General features: G+C 45.7%; 1 protein-coding gene across 4 annotated transcripts in view; it reads left to right on the forward strand.

Moving 5' to 3' along the window:
• Positions 1-21568, forward strand: part of LOC135394082 (alpha-2C adrenergic receptor-like) — a 380096-nt gene that overhangs the window by 222567 nt on the left and 135961 nt on the right. Inside the window, exon 1 of one of the 4 annotated variants that reach the window (XM_064624562.1) lies at positions 4313-4634. The exons of the other annotated variants lie outside the window; for them this stretch is intronic. The gene's annotated coding sequence lies outside the window, so the exon portion shown is untranslated. Of the gene's footprint in view, positions 1-4312; positions 4635-21568 lie in introns of those variants that run through there. 4 annotated transcript variants of the gene reach the window in all.

The following is a 21568-nucleotide window of genomic DNA, read 5'->3' on the forward strand; positions in this document are numbered from 1 at the left end:
GCGATTTTCAACCTAAAAATAAGCTAATGTTCCGGGCGTAAATGCACTAATTCTGCGGAAAAGGGACATATAATGTATTGCATACCCTTGGATCCTGCGCCTTTGGAAAAATGTTGTCAACGTAAACGAAAATTGAACTAAGGGGTGTAGGCACTTGTCACCAAATGCCGTGCTGTGTACTTATCACGTTGAATTGTGCGTGGCTGTGATAAGATTATCAACTCATAATGTGAATAGAATATTACTAAAGCCACAGCTTCTTCCCAGACTAAAAGAAAACGATTACATGTATACTATCGTCAGAGTGCCGAAGATTGCAGCGTAAAATACTGCCTGCACATTTTGTTGTGCCATATCTGAAATGCTGTCTGTTATCTTTGTTATTTGAGGCGTCAAATTGACCGCATTGTAACAGAACATTTCCCGCAGCAAAAGATTGCGATTTTGAAGCGCACGCCGAACGAAACCGAAACATGCACGATGTGTCACGAAATATTATCTTTGTCGCAAGAAAAGTACGTGCGAAGTATTTGTTACAGTACCTTACTTCTTTGAGGTCCCAGGAAAACTCATCTTGGTTGTCTTTTAAGCCAGATGGTATAAGTTTTGCTTTGCTCCAATTGAGCGCAATTTCGGACCGGAAGTTCGAAGACCCAGCATGCGTAGCGCCACTTCTCAACTTGAAAACCACCCATTGTAATTTGCAGAAGCACCTCGGATTGAGTCATCCCCTTTGCTCTCGAAATGGGGGCACTCAGGCATATACCTCCCCGAGCGGAGAATGTAGTCCGAGCATTGACTGTAGGGTCCCGATAATAGTGAGTTTTAGTATACCGTTGATAAAGTTATCGTCTCTATCGGAACCAATCGCACTCGTGCGTGACTCAGAATCTTATCCACTGATTGGTTCCGGTTGATACGGTGAGACGCTATCCACGTTATCAACGGTCTGCTAAAACTCTATCTATTGTGGCGCATAATCGGATACGTGGAAGCTAAGTCACGTGTTTTCTTTCCGCGAGTAATTAATGCGTTTTTTTAAATAAACACGCACTCCTTCTCCATGCACGTCGGCGGCGGCACTTCATTTCGAAGCATGATCAGTGTACAACGGGGAGTGTAATGGAAGCGCGCGTAATATATTTTTGGTCGGAGCTGTAATGCGACCGCGCGCACCGATGGCCAGCGACTTCAGATTTGTGATTGTGGATGGGGTTGTCCTGCGACTTTTAACTTGTCTCTGAGGGTTAACATAGTTGTTCTAAACCACCATGCTTGCCACTTCTTAGAATGTGCGTTTTTGACCTGAGAACTGAAAGAAAATGTACGAGAGTTGTCGCGGTGCCCAGTAACGTCTGAAAGTCGTCTGCTCACGCCGATGCCCTAGCGCGCGCAAAAGCAGACGATTTCTGTATCCTATCACGGACTTACCCGCAGGGCGGCGTGGTCGTTTTTATTGTTGCCAACACAGATCGCGGCATGCTCTGTAATCTTTATCAATTCAATTCGGATATTTAATAACTGTGGCGCGTTTTGTCGGGTATATTAGCAGTATTCCATTTTCAACAAAGGGCAATCGAATGGTACACTTTATGAAAGGGGCAGGGGGTACGAGACCGTCCCTTTAAAACAAGTAAAGGAGTTTTTCTCGTATACATAAATGCTGTTGGAACTTATTTGATATACTTTGTGATTTTTATGTTCATTGAATCTGTGTAGTATTGCCATTCTGTTCATTTAGTTTTCCTGTTTTGTTCTTCCAAAGGGATTTTTTCCCCACTGGGTCTTCTGTCTCATATATAATATACGCGCTATGTATCTTTGATATAAAACCAAACAAAACCAAACTATGGCTCAGCACTGAATCGACCAAAATTCCCACTATAACTTCCGAATCATCTAAATAGTTCGGATTAATTGCGTTAAACTCAATCACTCGGGGGCCGGCCGGCGGAACCGGGACACACCAATGTCTTATTCCGAGTACGGTCCCTATTTAGCATTCCGTCTAGGGGGATTACCTAGAGTTGGCGAATGCGACAGTCTCCAATCACTGCCAGGAAGGTTCCTTACGAGTTCTGCCCGGTCTCTTTTCGGGATTCTGAGTGTCAGCCGTTTAATTAGATTAGGAGCGCGTGCGAGTAACGTCGGCTTCCTCGCATAGGAAACTGTCACGAGGAAAGTCTGACGTGCTGAAAACATGAAAATTATCGCGTTCAGAAAATCGGAATAAGCTCCTTCCTAGCAATATCTCATGCTTGGGGTCTCCTCTAATTGGTAAGATCGTTTGCAGACGTGCGCCGCCGTGAGGAAATCTTTGCAAGTTATGCTCCGCGGTTGCTCCCGAGGAGGGAGATTATATTGCTCGAGCTGAACCGGTGATACTTAACGATTTCTTTCTTGATTCTGTTCGGTTTCGTAAGAACGGTACGGAGGTGCGTGCGTTAGTGCTGGATCATGCAGGAAGGCGTCGCCTTCCCAAAGCTTTCTCCAAAATGGGAAAAGCTTGCGGAAATTTCGTTGGAGGTTTTGCGCTGTGTCTCTCGTGACTGACGCGACTTCGTTAACAGAGTTATGCAACTGATATATTATGACAAATTATAAGAAGGGAACTAGATAACATTGCCGAATAGTAAGTTATTTAAGGAAGTCGCCGCCTTTGAATCTTTCAAGGCGTTTGAGGCGTTGTGTTTGTCTGTCCGCGTGCTAGCCGTTGCTCGATCAAGTTCTAAGAATGAGTTAGCAATGACGGTTGTTCGCCTCATTCAATATCATGATAGCTTAGTTTAGGAAGGCTCAAAATCCTGATTTTTTTCTTTCCTTTCTTTCTCTCTTTTCTTTTCCTTTTTTTTTTTTTTTTTACACATGCGCAGTTTGGTTGATTTCGGTTTGGGGTGAACGGGTGGAAAACACAGAGAGAGAGAGAGAAAGGAACGACCGGTTGCTGAAGGTGAGAGGATACCTATTCATTGCGTGGCACATTAAGCGTGTTCATTAGCAAAAAAAATCATTACTATTATTAAAATCACACTGTCCCCTTGAAGTCGGCCCAGGACGCATACTAATCCCCCTGTCCCCCACTCCTTCCTGCTGTCTTCTCTTTACCTGTCCAGGTCTGTACGCCGCTCATAGCCACAATTGCTTCGCGGCGCTAACACTGAACTTAAAAAACATATTAAATCGTCAACTATTGCGTCAGCTGACTTCGCACACGTGATACATAAATGAGGACATCCATTGTTGAGCAAGCAATTGGAGTAATTTAGGAACTGACGAAGTGATTATATTAATTGAGGACCGGCGCGCAAGAAGGTGCATGCAAGAAGCAAAATATGGGGACTTGCGATCCCGTATCTGTTTTATTATTCATCTTATTTTTTATTATTTCATTTAATATTCTAGTTGCCTTAACCTTCGTTTAATCAGCGACAAATAAAATCCAGGAGGAGCGTCCCAGTCGGATATCTACGTATAGCTCACATCCGTTGTATCAGGCTATAGGGGAACAAAAGTTCAACGTCCATTAACAAACATGCTTTGTATTCGCGCACTGGAACATCCCGCTTACAAAACGACTTTGAAAGAGAACGCTCTGTAAAACCCTATCTTTCATTGTCTCACAACCGCACGTGTGCGTCCGGACACGGAAATAAGCCGTTAATATGCAGGATCACTCAGCCACTAGAAAGCAGCGAAGACATAGAAGGAAAAAGAAGAAAGGAAGCGTCTGAATTAATTACCCTCGTTAATTGGCGGCGCTCGCATCACATGTGGTAGTGCACATATTTACACACGCCTCCGGCACATGCGATTGGTCCTCCTTTTGTCTCTATTCTTGTAATGTTTGCCCTTCTCTGTTTGAGGTAATCAGCTCGTGTTGTGATTTGGAAGAGCCGAACAAATCCCCCCGCTCTTGTCCTCCGGGCTTTATTTTGCACTCTGTCTCGCAGATTACTTTTTTGAGACGAACCAAAGTCGATAGCGCCACCAAACAGGCAGACTAAAAACCGACGAAGCTTGTCCGAAAATCCTACATTCGATCGTGATGCCTTCTCTCCTAATCGCAATCCATCACACCGAGATCCACCACCCTGCAACAAAAGGAACCGAAAGCCATCACGCTTCCAGAACCGAATCAGCAATAAAAGCGAGAAAAAAACAAACGGAGCAACTTGATCGCGTTCCACAACCCCGCCGAGAGATGGCGCGGAGCTCGACTATCGGGCCCTCAACCGGCGGTTGCGTCATTGCCGACGTCATAGAAATTGGGCGGAGTTGGCGTCCGCACTGTCTCCCACGGCTTGCTCCTTTTCCAACGGCGGGGGGAACGCCAATCCTGCAAGGGGGGGAATAGGTGCTTAGCTGTGTCGCCGGAAGCACCTGCAAGCCCAACCGGAAGTGACGAACAGCATAACCGGACGTACGTCACTGCTTCACAGCCGTGCGGCCCGCGCTCGAGTCTAGGAACGTGTGCTTGCTGAGGTGTGCGCTCTTGGCGTAGAAAAAAAGAGAAAAAGTCATCAGGCTCGGCGAGTCGGTGCAAACGGATCATCCCCCAGGATTATCATGTGTTCTTTTCTTTTCACTTTTGTGTGTGCGTGATCCTGAGCTTGCAACGACGTGCAATGTTCCAAGTAAGTGATATTCCATGCTGTATCTTCGGGCTCAGATCGAATACTTGGAATTCCGATGCAGAAATGAGGACCTCTTTACTAATTACTGAACTTCACGTTCAACTGAGTGCATTAGTGACGCACTGATGGAGACACAGCTTAAGCGGCGTAACTTGTCACTCGTGGCACGTGGATATAGGATATGCAGTATCCGAAATCGTTACAGTATGATGGATCATGCACCGATGAAGGGAGTGCATCAACCTTGCAATCGCTCCTCGTGTGTAGGAAGTGTGGCGTGCGTGCAATACAGTTAAAACGGGTAGCGGTGACATTTAGTGAGAGTGCATTTGTTCATGCGGGCTCTGTTCAATGTTTGTCAGTAGTGCTTCGTATCAGTAGCGCAAACCAATAATGGGAAACTGTGCCACTCCTTTTCGTTGGGGTTCTGAGGATGCTTTGCAATATTTCAAAGTGAATTAGATGTCCTCTCACTGCAGCCCATTTTAGTCCGTGAAGAAAGAAAATGTGTCTATATTTGGCACCCACTTATATAAACGCCCTACAAATGCATGTCACTTTGAATAGGCGGTTTGAACAAATCTCTTTGTTTTGAATACTAGCATGCGCAACATAACGACAAAGTGTGCGTGATAAAGTGCTGGCGAACATTGCACCACACAATATGTGCTGTATACTTTGGAATGACAATCAAAACGGAAATGATACTTGGAAATGATGGGGGACGAGATGCCCCCGGAATCGAACATTTTTCATGGGCGTCTCCTGGAGTGACGTCAGTTTGACGTCAATCCTTTTCTCTCCCGCCCTCAGATTCGCCCCTGGGCAAAATCAATGCCAGACATTGTTACGTTACTTTTTCATCGCGTTAATGCAAATGATTTTTTTTTGTTGTGCACGAAATAACGAGTCAAATAGGAAAGCAAAAAAAAAAAAACAATAAAGCGTGCAAGAAAAGTTTGGATATTAAAGGGCAGGGCCTTCCACTGGTTATGCGTTTTCAGTTCTGTCAGATTAGGAATGACGAGCGAAATCCCTTTACCGTAGTCGTCGTATATTAGAGAAGCCAGAAACGCGTGAAAAGCGAACCACACGCACGCGTCCGGTGTTGGTCTGGGTGTGACGTAAGCGTGAGTAGCCACACGTTTTGCAGACGTCACCGGCCTGTGCGGCTGAGATAGCTGGCTACCGAAAACTATTTTTAGAATCGTTAAAACATGATTAACCAGTTTTGCTTGGAATTGTGACTGGTGTGTTTCACGAGGCAAGAACCAGAAACCGAAGTTGCTCACACTCACAGCGATGTCGAGGGAAAGAGGTTTCGCACCGCAAAAATCGGTTATAAATAAGTGGTTAGGAATTTTATCGAAATCTGCCAGGTGGTAAAAGTTGTTGTCTACAGGTTTTTAACGTGATAGAACGTTTCCTGAACGACGGGGTTTCTCTTTACTTTTTATGTAGGTGCGGCTGTAGGCTTTCTACAATATCTAAATGTTATTCAACAAGATGTGCAATAAAGCAGATTAATTACCGCCAAACTGCTCGAGCTACCGCGTAAACCAGCCAGGAAGTCGTATATTTTAGCATGAAACCTTGCGGTTTTATAATCGATCAAACATAAATGCGTTCGAGAAACCATTAACGTGGGCATTACAAAGCATGCGGTATATGGAGTCCAATTAATTATCCAATAAATGGCGCACGGAAATATCACGTCTGTGAAAGCCAAAACCAAATTAAATGCGTGTATAACAAATGGCGTGCCAATGAAATAATTTCTTCGAGGGGAAGGTTGCGCATGACTTGAGACATAATAGACCATTGTGTCTGACAATAGATCTAAAATATACAGCTCAGGTTCCTCGGCATGAGTATTAAAAACTGTATTAATGATTCTGGAGATCACAGCACTATGCACGCGATATATTATTTCAGTTAAGTTTTAGTTCGTTGGGGTAAGTCAGTTAAACATCATGTATCATTAAAACTGACGTTGGTAGCAGATAGAAAGAATATCACGTGAAAATGTCTGGCGTGTTAAGTCCTCTGTCCCTATGGCCACGCAGCTGGGAAGTGGTGGGTTCGCATCGTACCACCGGCCGTGTTGAGACGTTCCAGCTCCCGTGAAGTCGGACCAGGTCACATACTAAGCCTTTCTAAGTCATACTAAGTCTTTCACTCCTTCCTCCTGTCCTCTCCCCGTCTGTCTTTAGCTCATACCCGCAGTTGCTTCGCGGCGCTGACGCGAGACCTTAAACAGTGTGCTACTCTAATTAACACTCTAATTAACAGTGTGCTAGTCTAATTAGCACTCTGATTAACAGCGTGCTAGTTTAATTAACACTCTAATTAACAGTGTGCTTGTCTGGTTAAGTTGTATTATGGTGAGACATGGTACAAATGCGTGACAGGCGTCCGTTAGTAATGTCACGCTTCAAAGTAAAATTGTGGTGCGATTCTCTATTGAGGAGCATCGAACTTCCTTGCGTGTTTGTTGGCATATATATATATATATATATATATATATATTTTCTTCTTCTTCTTATAGCGCAATCGATTTTGGACACCGAAGTCCAATCTTTGGCTCGTGTGGAACTGCAATCGACCAACGTAATGCGATGATGATGATGATGAACAAAATTGAGTGACCAACATAATTTAATCATAATCGCCTCAGCAGCGGGAGAACTGTTCACCCGCGAAGGATGACGACAGTCCTACCTCACCATCATTTCTGTATATCTGTGTGTGCATGTTGGCTATACATGCCATGGTTTACTTGGATACGGAATGCTGACTCGAGAAAATATCTATAAGTTTTCAGCCACAAATCAACACAAGGGGATACTTATCTTTGAGTCGCATTCCCCAGTTTGAGGCAACTTTTCGCGCCCCGCAAAATGTCGTTGGCCTTGAATGTACTTTCTCTGGTACGTGATTGGCTTCCTGAACGATCAATGCGCTACCGTAATACGCGGCTTAGTGATAACGCCGATCACATTTTTGTAACTGATCTCTTCTTGAATCTCTCGACCCTCATTGCAATAGCAGACGGAAGAACGAAACGATGAGGTGGAAAGGCTGGGGAAAGCAATTTTGGCGCTTGGCGACGAACTTCCTGTTCAGGAGTCGTTTGGATTACATTGTAATTTCTTAAATGTCACAACCTGTAGCATATGAGCTTCTGCGTATGAGACAGTGCGTATTTCGTATCAAGTGTGCACTCATTGCATGCTATCACTTTATGCGTTCTGTTCTGTACTTTCATTGTCAGCACTGCGAAGCAGCTGTTGCTATGAGCGGCGTACAGACGCGGAAAAATGGAGAGGGGATAAGCAGAAAAGGAGTGGGGGAAAGGGAGGCTTGTACACATCCTGCGCCGACTTCAGGGAGGACTGTGGCGACATCCGTCTGGAAACTTTTCCGGGAAACCCAGAGAAAACCTCGAACTGTACAGGTGGTGGTGGGTCTCGAACCTATCACCTTCCAGTCTTGAGCATGTCCTTCGAGATACCACTCGGCTATTCTGCTGGTGCGCTTCATTTGTGTCTTCACGGATGTTATGATAGATTTCGTTCTCTGATTGTATAAAATTTAAGTAGGGATCAAGTGATAAGGCCTCCGGATGGATTCAGGTGCTCTTGACACGGAACTGCCTTCTATAAACAAAGGTGATAATAGTAATAATAATTCGTGGCTGTACGTCGCGAAACAACGGTAATCATGCGGTAACGGCGACCTCGCAGTGGCCGGTCTGTTGGTTAATTTTGCCCACCTCGTGGTTCTATAGCGTGTGACGAACGTCTCTCTGGGGGGACGGCGTGTCTAAGCAACCTGTATACCCTGCCATCAACATGATGGCGTCCTCGGCCGGGATCGAACCGGCAACCTTGGGATCAGTCGCCGAACATAAACACAGGAAAAGTGAAAGCGTTGAGAACTCGGTGATGTTCAACAGCATACGATCACGTGAGTTCCTTCTGCACCACCCTTGATGTCAGTTTTGAGTAGTAATGAAGTTACGAGTAACTTGTAAATGTAACTATTCGCCACTTTTGGTGAACGAAAATGTAAAATATAACTATGACTGAGTTCCTTCTAGTTAGTACAAAATTGTTTTCAATCGACTTGCAAACATCGTTTTGTCAACGAGAGGATAGAGAGGTAGCAAGCGAGCTGGTGGTATAGATCCATAACTTAAAAACCCGAGACCTTGTCTGTGTTGTCGTTTTTTATTTTTTTATTTTTTTTGTCCTCTAGTCTCGGGTTTTTAAGTTATGGATCGTTTTGTCGTTCTTTAGAACGTTATAGCGACGAGGCACGGCACTCCTGTTGAACTACTCTTTATTATGGAAGGGAATGTGCTTGGGCTGAAGCGATGAAAGCTTTTGTATCGGTAAAGTTTTGGAGCGAATGGTGCTGCATAAGCTAGAATGGTGGCTTGAGGCACATGGAGCTTTCCCTGCAGAGATGATAGGTTTCCGTCGCCATTGCAGCGCCATGGATTCGGTCCTCGACCTTGTCACCTCCGTCGAACAAGCCAAGAGCCAGAAGGAAATTGTCATGGCGGGTTTTCTGGACGTCAAAAGAGCTTACGATACCGCCAGTCACCCCTTTGTGCTGCACGCACTGCTGCAAGCCCAGGCCCCTGACAGAATATTCTTGTGACTGGCGGATTTTCTGCGCGACAGAGCACTCTGTTCGCACGCATAAGGGGTCCACGCCGAAGATTGGTTCAGCTCATGGGGTACCACAAGAAGTGTCTTAAGCCCAATTCTCTTCAATCTGGTAATGACAGGCCTAAAGTCCTGCGTTGGCCGAAAAATTTCCATTTATGCCGACGACATTTGTATTTGAACAATTGGGGGATCAAGGCCAGCGATACGCCGTCGTCTTCAGCTTTCGCTGGATAGGATTTGGCGATATCTCACTGAAGCAGGCATGGATATCTCGGCTGAAAAAACAGCAACGCTAGCCTTTACTAAGAAGTATGTACGCCAGTGCCAGCTTTCCATTGGTAATACGCCGCTCAGACAAGTTAAACACCACAGATTTCTGGGCGTCATCCTGGACTCCAGCCTGTCCTGGAAGAAGCATGTCGACCACTTAGACACCAAGGCCCACCGGTGGATATCTGTCATCTGTCACTTTGCCCGAGCTAAGTGGGGAATAGATGAGAAGTACCTTCTGGCCCTCCATTACGCTTTAGTTCGCGGTACACTTCTGTATAGCCTCCCTGTCCTGCATGGCGTCTCTCAGAGTCAAGAACAGCGACTTCGGTGTATACTTGCGCGAAGCCTGAGGATATGTCTTGGTGTTTCGAGAGCCGCAGAAACTCAAATGGTGATAGTCGAAGCCCGTGTGCTACCGATAGACATCCTACTGCAGATGGAAACCATTCGCCATTACCTGCGCCTCAGAACGCATCACCGTCGTCATCCCCTTCTAGCAAAAATTTACCGGCAAAGCCAAAGTGCTGTCTTCAAGTGTCTAATGAAAGTAAGGCCCAAGCTTCCTCCGTTCACAATCCACCCAACAGTTCCCACAACGCCTCCGTGGTCGCTTGCGCTCCCCTCACTCGCCCTATCTGTCCCTGGCCTCAAGGTTCCAAAGCATCAAGTGCCAGCTTTAGTACTTCGGCAGTTGGGAGTGGACATCATGCACCCTGATCACATTGCCGTCTTCACTGATGGATCTTCCACACGGGCTGGTTCGTCGTGTGCTTTTGTTGTCCCATCTAATGCAGTTCCACGTGGATCTCGTCTGTCACATCGTACGTCATCAACATCGGTGGAGCTGTATGCCATTCTACTGTTTCTGCAGCAGATCTCCCAACTTCCTCCGTGTGCCTGGGTGGTCTACACCGTTTCGCGGGCTGCTCTGCAATGTGTGGCAACCATGGGGCTTCGTGGGCCACTAGCCTCCATCGTAGTAGACATTCTCCACCAAGTTCATCGTCTACATGATGAAGGTCATCATATATCCCTGCAGTGGATTCTAGGTCACTGCGGTCTAAGAGGCAATGAGGAGGCTGACAGAGTAGCAACGGCTGCCTTCGAGTCCCCGACAGCCGTGCCCATTGCGCTGTTGAGAGGTGACAGAAGGACCCTACTAACTGCATGGTTTCTGCAGCAATGGCACCGGGACATCACGGCTCAATCTCTCTTGTATTCGGTAGACCCAAATTTGTCGTTTCCTTTCCCTGCCCGTCTATTACGCTATTTTACCTCCCTCCTGCGTAGACTCCGGCTCAATGTGGCTTTCACCCCGCAATTCAAGTGCATGGTCAGATGCTGTGACACGGGCCTTTGTTCCACCTGCGGTGGCGACCGCCCAGCACGTTCTTATGGAATGTTTCACTCTACTGCCCGCAAAGGCGGATATTGTGTGATGAGCTTGCCCGTATCAACGAGAGGCCGCTCACCTTAGCTGCATTCATTGGCCTCTATGAAGATCCTGTGCTCCATCGTCGGGTTCTTCACCTTTTCATGGACTTCCTGTCGTCCAATGGATTGCTCCAGACGCTTTAGTTTTTTCTTGTATTTTCATCCTTCCTTCATCATCTTCATATAATGGGGTAGGGTACCGCACCACCGCGGGGCAACACCCCATCTCATCGTCATCATTTATTGTTGTTGTTGATGATGAAAGCTGGTGGACGATCAACCAAGTGCCTGTGCATCAGTTCTCGAACAACAACAACAACAACTTTATTTTCGGTCTTGGAGAGTGGGGAGTTTCATCGCAACAGGCGATACTCTACCCCAGTGCTTGGTGGAATGGGGGGAATAAAATAACGAGCCCCTTTACAATAACGATCGAAGTCCGATGGTGTCCAGAAATGTCAGAAGAGCTTTGAGCGCAGAGCGTTGCTGGGCTGGATTGGGCCAGGGACCAAGCAATTTCGGTAGGGAGAAAGGGCCAGAGTCCAGCTGACGGAGAGACTCGGAGAGTGTGATTCGGGAAGGTTCGTAGTGAGGGCAATGAAGAAGAATGTGCTCCAGATCCTCAAGAGCACCACAGTGGCAACAGGTGGGAGAATCAATTTGTCTCAAGCGGTAACGCCACTGAGCTGTAAAGCTCGCCACTGTTCTCGAACAGTTAGCAGCGGATATGATGCATAATCGACATACTGACCAAACTGCAGTTTTCACTGACGACTCCACCAGCCATGAATGTTCATCGTCTGCGTTTGTTATCCCAACGGACAATGTGTCGCATGGATACCGTCTCTCACACCGGACCTGGGTCGTTTACTCGAATTCATAGCCGGCTCTTGAATATATTGCCAATATGGGAACTCGTGGATCGCTCGCCCCAGTCCTCACTGATATCCTCCATCAAGTTCAGCGTGTAAGCGATAACGGTCATCATATATACCTGCAGCGGGTCCCGGGTCAGTGTGGTTTGAGCGGAAACCAATAGGCCGACAGCTCGGCAGCGGCTGCCCAACAGTCTCGGACGGTTGTACCAATAATAGTGTATAGTGTTGTCGAGAGGAGACAGGAGATCACATCTGACTGAGCTCATCCAGCCACTAGCTCGTCAGCAGTGGAGTCCTGACATCACTGACAGGTCTCTCATGTATTCGGTGGATCCGAGTTTGTCTTTCTCAGTTCCAGATCTTTTACCACGCTATTTTACGTCCCTCCTGCATAGGCTTCCTCTCAATGTAGCCTTCACTCCCCAATTCAAGTACCGGATCTGACACTGTGACAGCAGCGTATGCTTCAAATGTGGCGTCGTGGGAACATTAAGCGCGTCCTAACAGAATGTGAGCTCTACGAAACGGAGAGGCGGCAACTCTGTGCTCAGTTGAGTACTGCTAGGAGAGAGATATTAAACTTGGCTACTAATTCTTGGCCCATGTCAGAGCCACGTGCAACACCGTCGATGTCTTCGGATGTTCGTGGAGTTCCTCTTGTCTACCGGTTTGCTCCAGACGCTGTATAGAGTCATGCTTCGTATCTTAATGCCCATTGGCAGTTTTTTCCTGTGTGCTCTTTTTTTTTCTTCTTCTTTATCTTCCTTTTGAGCGGCGTGGCGCAGCCAGTGGAGGACAGCTCAGTTGTTGTGCTTGTACAAAACTTCATTCTCATATCTCGCATCTAATATTTCCCGTGTAATGGGGTAGCGTACTGCCCTCCAGCGGTGAATCACCCCACGTCATAGTGACTATTTATTTGTTGCTGACGATCACTTCGAAAACCAAATACTGTCAAGGTATATAGGTCGTAATTGCGGATGAATAGTGCGTGTGATGAAATGCTGTCTTCGGGAGTTGAATTTACTCGGCTTTCATTTCTCAAACGGTAGCCGCACTGTAACTAAGCTACTGCTACTACTAAGATAACTAACTGTAACCTTAGATTGTAACAATAGAAACTTCTACAACCCACATCCTTTGTGGAAGAGAGGACGCGTGGCCCTTGTTATAACGTTTTCTGCGATTCTGGCGTAGATAGTCTAATATTAGCGTTCTCCGGTTTCTCTGGTTACCCCCCTCTCCGATATTCCAGCCGCCCTCTCAAGTTGCTTCTAAAAGCTCCACTGCCGTTATACTCAGTTATAAAGAGAGAGAGAGAAAGAAACAAGGACACCGCATAACAGTAAGATAGTTTGGTTGCGTTGAATATATATAAAAAATAGAGATAGGATGAATCCAGAATTTTTCGAATCTGAATCCGAATCCGAATCCGAGGAAGGTTCTACGTATCCACGAATCTTACGAATCCCGAATCTTTCGAATCCTTTCTTTAAAAAGAGCTTAGCCAGAAAAAAAAAAAAAAAGAGAAAGAAAACACTTCTAGTGAAAAGTGTTTTGAAGCAGAATATAATACCTAACGAATTAAATAATGCTTCAGTTTCAGGAGAAAATATACCGATGTAGTCCTTAAACGTAATTTAATTAACACGTTGTTCATAGACTGCAGACATGCTTAAATTCTCGAGTCTGAATTATTTCCATAAAACTAAGCAGCAATCAAAAGCAAAACCAGGTTACTTTTAAACTTGTAACGTAGCAGTTCATGCCTGAATTCTTTCAGTCCAGAGAAATGTAAAAAAAAAAAAAAAGAAACACCTGTGCCAATCAGGCTTTCGGCGGACTCCGGAGGCGCCAATTTGAAAAAGAAACAAACGTGGTTGGTGGATTCGAAAGATTTGATGCGCCGTTTTGGGCAGTGGGATTCGGGTTCACGAATCTCGAATCCTCGCCTTGGATTCGCAGATTCGGTTATCACATCCCTAATAAAAAAGGAGGAGTAACATACTTGATCATTGTCTGCCTTATTTCCTCCGTGTTATACAATGACGCAATGAATAAGGTACGTATGCTCGTTTGGTATCTTCGTATTGTAATATTCTGTTGTGTGATCACAATATACAAGGAAAGTTACCGTTTTTTTTTATCTTCCTTTTTAAACTGATTATAGATTTTTACACTAAGTTTGGAAGCACTATCCGAAAACCCGTTTGGGCGAAAGGTACCCAGTACATATGGCGAGCAATTAATTTATTTCTGACTGGCAACAACGCCTAACAGCACCACCACCACCAACAACATAGATGAATGGATGATGATGATGTGGGATGTTTCCCTGCGTTGAGTGCAGGACCCTACCCCATTCCAAAGAGGTTCATATGAGAGGATGACGAGGGAAGGAAATCCCTACAGTTCGTGAAGAAGGCCGGTGGCTCTCAGAAAGGAAAGAAAAGCGCCAAGTGCACGGCACTGATGTCCAGGGTTACTCCATGGGCCGAGAACTTTGCAGATGTTGAATGGCCTCTGATCGAGCATTTCAAGTAACAGCACCAAGCCACATGTATAGTTGCCTAATCTAATCACTTCTTTACAAGTAACTCATCAGGTTAGATCACGGCACGTCACTGTACTTAAACAAGGTTCTCCCGCTCTTATGGGTCCTTATTTTTGTGAATGTATTTTTGTGAATGATGTGAAAACCGTGATCAATTTGAAGCTTTTACATCGCCGAAGCCGCTCAAAGCCTCTTAGAAGCCACTCCAGTAGTCTCTGTGCATATCTTTCTTTCCTGGGACAAAAAGGGCCCTATAATTCGCATCTCGGATTTTTGCTCGGACGCTCGACAGACCTTTGTCGTTAAGAGGTCCTCCTTTCTTTGCCGCCAGAGTGCAGCTTAAACAGAATGTAAGCCGCTCTTCTGACTAGACGGGATTTTTTCCCCTTTTCTTTTTGACGTTCTCCAATTCACGCTGGGCAGAAAGTAAAATAAACGCTTTTTACAGAATCTTCTTGGCGTAGTTATTTTACTCGCCTTCTGTGATCCAATTAAATCGGAAGCAGGGCTTATTAAGCGTGCTCATCCTCCCGGACACACAATATTAAGTTTCGCCGCCTGGCGAAAAAAATAAAAATAAAAGAAGAACGAAAATCAGGGACGTTCCGCGGGTCCACCAGCTGGGCTCTGCTCCTGTCCTGTTACCGACATGTTATGATATCCCCCTTTTTCGCATCTTCCTGACATTTAACGAAATTATTTTTGTTTGTTTGTTCTTTCTTGTTTTCTTTACCCGTGATGGAATATGAAAATGTTCAATTTTGCTCTTAGCGCAACGCTTGCATCTTGTGCGCCTTGCGTCTAGTGGCGAGTTACGACAATTTTTTTTTATATTGATTTATTTCAGAGTTGTGCCTAACTTGTTACAAGTAACTCGTTACTTGGTAACGGTTACTTTTTTGGTTTGGTTTTGGTTACAATTCAGTTACTTTTTAAAAAATGGTAATAGTAACGAAATCAGTTACAAAAATTGGTAACTCGGGGGGGGGGATATATATTTATTGAATGGAAAGGTCAATTGGTAACTCGTTACTGACGTTACTCGTTGCTTTTCTTCAGCAGACGTCGTGGGGGAGCACATTTCGGCACTCAGTGTGGCGCAATGCGTGCAGTTTTGACCTGCGTGACCCACGACCACGTGTGACTATTGCAAGTATTATTGCAGTCCCTCGTTGGATGTGTTGTTGTCTTTTGTCTTGTTTCCGTAATCTGCGACCATCACTCCTTCCCAAGAATGGGCACCAATTGTGCTGTGGCTACAAAAAACGCGTTTCGACTTCTAGCCTTTTCTTGTCTTTGCATGGGGTAGCATTCTGCTCAATGAGCGGAAGTCATCCCCATATCATCGTCATGTATTTCTCTCTCTCTCTCTCTATCTCTCTTTCTTGTCTTTGCTAAGCTTCTGAGCGCCCTAAATTATGACGCAGCCCCTCGTCTGTTTTTGGGAATCGTTGGTGATCGGTGGCACGAGAACCGGTGTCTTTTCTTGTGTTTTCATAATCTCCGATCACCCCCACTTTGGAAAGAAGGGAGAAGGTCCAGGCAAGCTGATATAGACTCATGGTAGTCCTTAAACGTAATTTAATTAACATGTTGTTCATAGGCTACAAGACATGCTTAAATTCTCGTGTCTGAATTATTTCCATAAAACTAAGCAGCAATCAAAAGCAAAACCAGGTTACTTTTAAATTTGTAATGTAGCAGTTCATGCTTAAATTCTTTCAGTCCAAAGAAATGTAAAGACAAAGAAAACAAAACACCTGTGCCAAGAAGAACCAAATGAGCACACATACCTTATTCATTGCGTCACTGTATGACACGGAGGTCATGGTAAGGGGCCGAGAGACACGGAACACGAAGGACGGACGACAAATTTCGAGTATCAGCTTCTTCTGAAGTGCAACTCCTCATTAATAAAGAGTTGAAGGCAACTGACGGCATGTTTGTTGGCTCCTTTAACTATGCGGCGGCGGTAACGTAAAAGTGACTCGTTACCTGTGAGTAACGAAAACTCGTTACTTTTGTATGTTGGTAACGAGTAACGTATTTAGTTACTTTTTGCTGAAGTAACTAACGGTATTTAGTTTTTTTTTTTTTTTTTTTGTAACGGGCACAAGTCTGATTTATTTATAGAGCGTGCTCTGCTACATAGCAAGGTGGGCTGGAGAAAAAAGTAGGGTGGTATACGCATTTGTTTTTAGGGGAACGAACAATACATGAAGAACGCAGTCATTCGTAATACAAGCAAAGCACACAACAAACTATGCACTCGAAGTGTCGACTTTAAAAATGGCAAAATGCCAGAAGGACGTTTCATATTAGGTAGAGAGCAAACGATAAACGTTTCTCGGTAATTGGTGTTACAGGGAAGCTGCATGAGAGTGTGTGAGAGACAGAGAGAGGAGAAACCGTTAAATAACTGTGATCGTAGTCCTCGACTTCAAGTTGCAACGCGTACTTTCAAAGTTGAAGAACCCGAAGAGTCTCGTCAATAAACACTGAACTGAGATTGCACAGAACGTTCTTGGTATTGATTTTTTTTTCTTATGTGAGACATGCTGTGGTGTCATCGTTGAATCTTAGTACAAAGCGAGAGCTCTGGCTACTTTTCTGGTAATGCGTTTTCTAATTTACTAGACTTTGGCGGATCGGTTCAACGTGTTCGAGAATATACGAAAAGCTCTGGAACTCTTTGCAGACAACTCTGTGCTTATAATCGTTTTTGCCCGAATCACCATCATCATCATCATCATCATCACTGTTTCACGAGTTTTTCACCAATGTAACTCGTGCAAGTGATGTGGAGTTGCTGGCCTCACACTGATGCCGGTGCCGGCGGTGCTGTCTGGGGTGTTTCGTGGGTTTTCCTCAGACGCGTTCAGACATATGTCAGCACAGTTCCCTTAGAAGCCGGCTCAGGACGCACATTTCCCCAGGCTGTTAGTTGTGACGTTGCCACCTCTGTGAGGCCGACAACGGCGAGCTCTTTAAGCACTACCACCACCACCATCACCACCACCATCACCACCACCATCACCACCACCATCACCACCACCATCACCACCACCATCACCACCACCACCACCACCACCATCACCACCACCACCATCACACTGTTGAAGCCGAAATTTCCATTTTATGTTTCCTTCAAATCAAGTGAAGTCTTTGCAGAATAATCTCCGTCAGATTCCCTTTCGTCAATCACTTAGGAAGTTAGGACTGATTAATAAAATAATCTGCGACGTTAACAATAGACAACAATATAGTGTCAATAAAATGCCTACAAGATCATGAAGTCTCGACACAACTACCAGTAAGCTCGAAAACGCCGTTGCATATGATATTGTGCCAAATATGAGATAATATAATCGCTAAAATCATTATATACAAGCAAGGCCCATGATAACGATAAGCGCTCCGATAATTTCCCCTTACCAGAAAGCAATGGATATGCGAGAACCCATGAAAAGGGACGATGAGCAACAATTAATTGAAACACTCGTGTCCTCATAATTCCTCCGAGAAAAGTAATAATGTGAGCAGCGTGGCTCGGCACGTATATTAATAAAAGGGGATCCCGTCCCTCTTGCGCACGAAAACAGCGCGAACAAGCACTGCGGGTCAGACGTCAATATTTCACGCTCCAGGTACAGACGCCACACGTTCGATTAATGTGCGTTGTCACTCTCACGCCGGCTGTCGCGAACTTTGCTAGCCCACTCGTCATTAAGAAAAACAGCTACGGCGACAAAACCAAAACTGTCGGTGTCGCGTCTACTGATTCCGTATATGCCGCATATGTTTCGATAGCAGAAAAATATTATATAGACCTGGGAGCTAGAACAGCGTTTTCCCGAGAGAAACATGTACAGCATCATGCATCTGCGATGATGTCGGGGAAACATGCAAATGACATCTCTTGATACGACGTGTGGGCTCTATTAGTTTTCCCCGCACGCAAATGTGCACATGTATTGCTCCGGCACGTTATACCGCAGGAACATATAGGCCGTGTTGGTTACTGCGCGATGCAAAGTATGCAACGTGATGATCGTCTGTTTTCTTTCTTCGATCTTTTCTTCGCTTCTTCGTCGATGTATAGGCCTGGTGCCCGCATGAGATTGTGTCGCAGATGTTCGGTTGCAGAAAAGGGAGCGCGCAAAGCATTGCGTGGTGGCGCACCGGCGAATGCGGGTCTGCTAAGTGTTCATTTTTCACGCGTTCTCCTTTCATTTTTTTTTTAGCAGTTTGGCACGGGAGAGACAGTCGTTACTCTTCTCTGTCAACTATGATTCTACACGGCCGGAGCGCTCTTTCAAAAAACGAGTTGTCTGCTCCAGGTGGAAGGATCACATGTATAATTGACATCCCTAAGTCCATGTTAAAACTATCGCATGGGCAGTTCGATATTTTTCGTGCGAATTGTGTTTTGTAGCAAACGGGGTCTTCGAAACCGGACATTTTTTCATAATGAAAAAATGGCTAGGAAGCAAGCGAGCTGGTGAAGATGATGCATAATGTAAAAACCCCGAGACTATGGAACACGAAGGGACAGACACAACGCGAAGTCTCTGAACAACATAAGACTTCGTGTTGTGTCTGTCCCTTCGTGTTCCCTAGTCTCGGGGTTTTTACATTATTCATCATTCTTTCATAGTGCGTATTACACGCAAGTTTTGTCTGCCTGTATATGCGTGGCCTGTATATTGCACGTTCCGCAACGTATGGAGATGCGGATAATTTTGGCCACCTGGGGTTGTTTTGACGTACGCCGGAAATCTCCGACATACGGTGCTGGAAGCAATGTTTGCCTTCTCCACGTTGCTGCCGTCCTTGGAGCTCAATCTTGATGTGCACATAGCGATCGTTATAGCTATTTTTCGAAATTTCCGTCACGCGCATTGGCCGTCAACCGGGGAGCACGAGCGTTTAGCGAGCGTTACGGGATAGCGAAAAGTTCAAAATCTAGCCCCTGGCCGGGATTGAACCCGCGATCTTGAGCTCCGCAAGCCAACACGTTATCGACTGAGCCACCGAAGCCGGCTCTTCTTAGAAATGAACTTCACCGCATAACATGCACCTAGCCAATCGTCATTTCGAATGACATCGTTCTTTCCCCTGACTTGTTGAAAACGGGGGGCGTACGCCCCTTTGTGACACTTATGCAGTTCGCAATTGTCGCAAAAATGGCGTACGCCTCCCGTTTCCAGCAAATCAGAGGAGAGAACGATGTCATTCGAGACGACGGTTGGTTGGCTAGGTGCGTGTTATGCGGTGAAGTTCATTTTTGTTTATTTTTGTGTTAGCGCCGCGAAGCAACTGTGGCTATGAGCGGCGTACAGACGTGGACAGATGGAGAGGACAGCAGGAAGGAGTGGGGGATAGGGGGTTAGTGTGCGTCCTGGGCCGACTTCCGGGGGAAGTGTGCCGACATTCGTCTGGAAAGTCCCTGGAAAAAACAGGGAAAACCTTAGACAACACAGCTGGTGACAGGGTTCGAACCCGTGTCACCTCCTACGGCGTGGAAAGCGATCATCTTAACCACTACGCCACGGGAGCTGGTAAAGTTCATTTTTAAGAGTGATAGGAAAGCGCGCGCTCCACTTCTTCATCGCCGCACTATGGTGGGTGAAAGCAAACTTTATGAAATAATAAACGAATATAATCTCGCCTTACTGACGAGAACTCACGAGGAAAGTTTGAAAGAACTTGTACATTGAGCCTATAAGCTAGGCATAATAGGCACACAGAAACACACTTACGTATGGAGCCGCGTGAAGCCCGCGAAAACCGTTATGCGTAGATTGGAGAGACGACTTTAGTGATAAAGCCTGCATTGCGCAACCGTTTAACCGCTCTTCGCGCAATTGAAAGATTGTGCCTTATTTTTCTTTCTTCGTTTTATTACCGATACTTCCGTGTTTTTTTGTTTGTTTTCTTGTTTTTTTCCCCGCTCCATTTCGGAACGAAACACACACCCACGCGCACACGGGATTTGAACAAAACGAAATCGCCGATTGATCAAAAAAGAAAAAAAAGTCCCCACCTCTCGCGGGAGAAATATATCGATAAAAAGAACCGCATTGTCCGAGTAAATGCATCCTGAAGTTTTAAATTTGAAATGGCCGTGCCATACGTTCTCCAATTCTCTATCGACAAAGTCCCAAACGACTGTCGCACGGTTTCCGAAGAAAAGGGAAAATCTCTGAGATTTTTTTTTTTCGAGGTAGAAAAACGAATACATTATTCCCCGTCGTGCTTAGAATATGAGGTGTATTTGAGCGAGATTCGACTCTGCCGGCGACGACGACGATCAGTCTTGAGTCCCGAAACGGTCCTTCAAAAAACGATACAGCCGACGTCTGGGATATTCAAATCGCGCAGCCGAAATACGTTCCCTGCTGCGTTATAATCTCGCCGCGTCCGTTCGCCGCCTGTGTCTGCTCTCAGTGTCGGTGTCTTATTGCATTGCAGGGACCATTGTCCGCAAGTGCCATGAGATACGGGAGTCTCTCGCTTTCTATGCATTTCGTATAGTCTTTCATAGCGGCCATCTGAGAAAAATAGGAAAATCTCACTATTTTTCGCGGCGCCAAAATGGCGTACGTGCAGGGAGTCGTGATTCTGAGTGTTGTCTGTGGTTCAGGCATAGTTTGCGTTGGTTCCACAAGCGTGCGACCAGCGGTCGAGTGGCCATGTTCTGTCATGCTTCACCGTCGTATCCTGCAGGGTGGTATCCCACCTCAGCCTGTGCTGTCGCACAGGTAACCGAGCAGACTTTGGAGACCAGTTCCCCCTGAAGTCGTCCCTGGACGCATACTAACCTGCCTGCTGTCATTATTTCGTATGTCTGTGTCTGTACGTGGTGCTTGGCTTCCAAAGAAGCGACAGCCCTCGCTACAGCGCGGAGGTCGGCAAATACAACCTTGTATTGGCCGACCGCCGCGCTGTAAGACAGACCCTTGGTTATAAGACAGTATATCATAAAACATCTTGAGGCCCTGCGTACTATTCGACAGCGAGCATGGTATCGAATTCCAGAACTGAGTGTATTTTACGCCCTGTGCTGCATCCAGTAACTGACCACCAGCTCGCGTGGCTCAGTGGTTAGCGTGC

This window comes from Ornithodoros turicata, chromosome 5 (assembly GCF_037126465.1).
Source record: "Ornithodoros turicata isolate Travis chromosome 5, ASM3712646v1, whole genome shotgun sequence".
In the NCBI taxonomy this organism is placed as follows: domain Eukaryota; kingdom Metazoa; phylum Arthropoda; class Arachnida; order Ixodida; family Argasidae; genus Ornithodoros; species Ornithodoros turicata.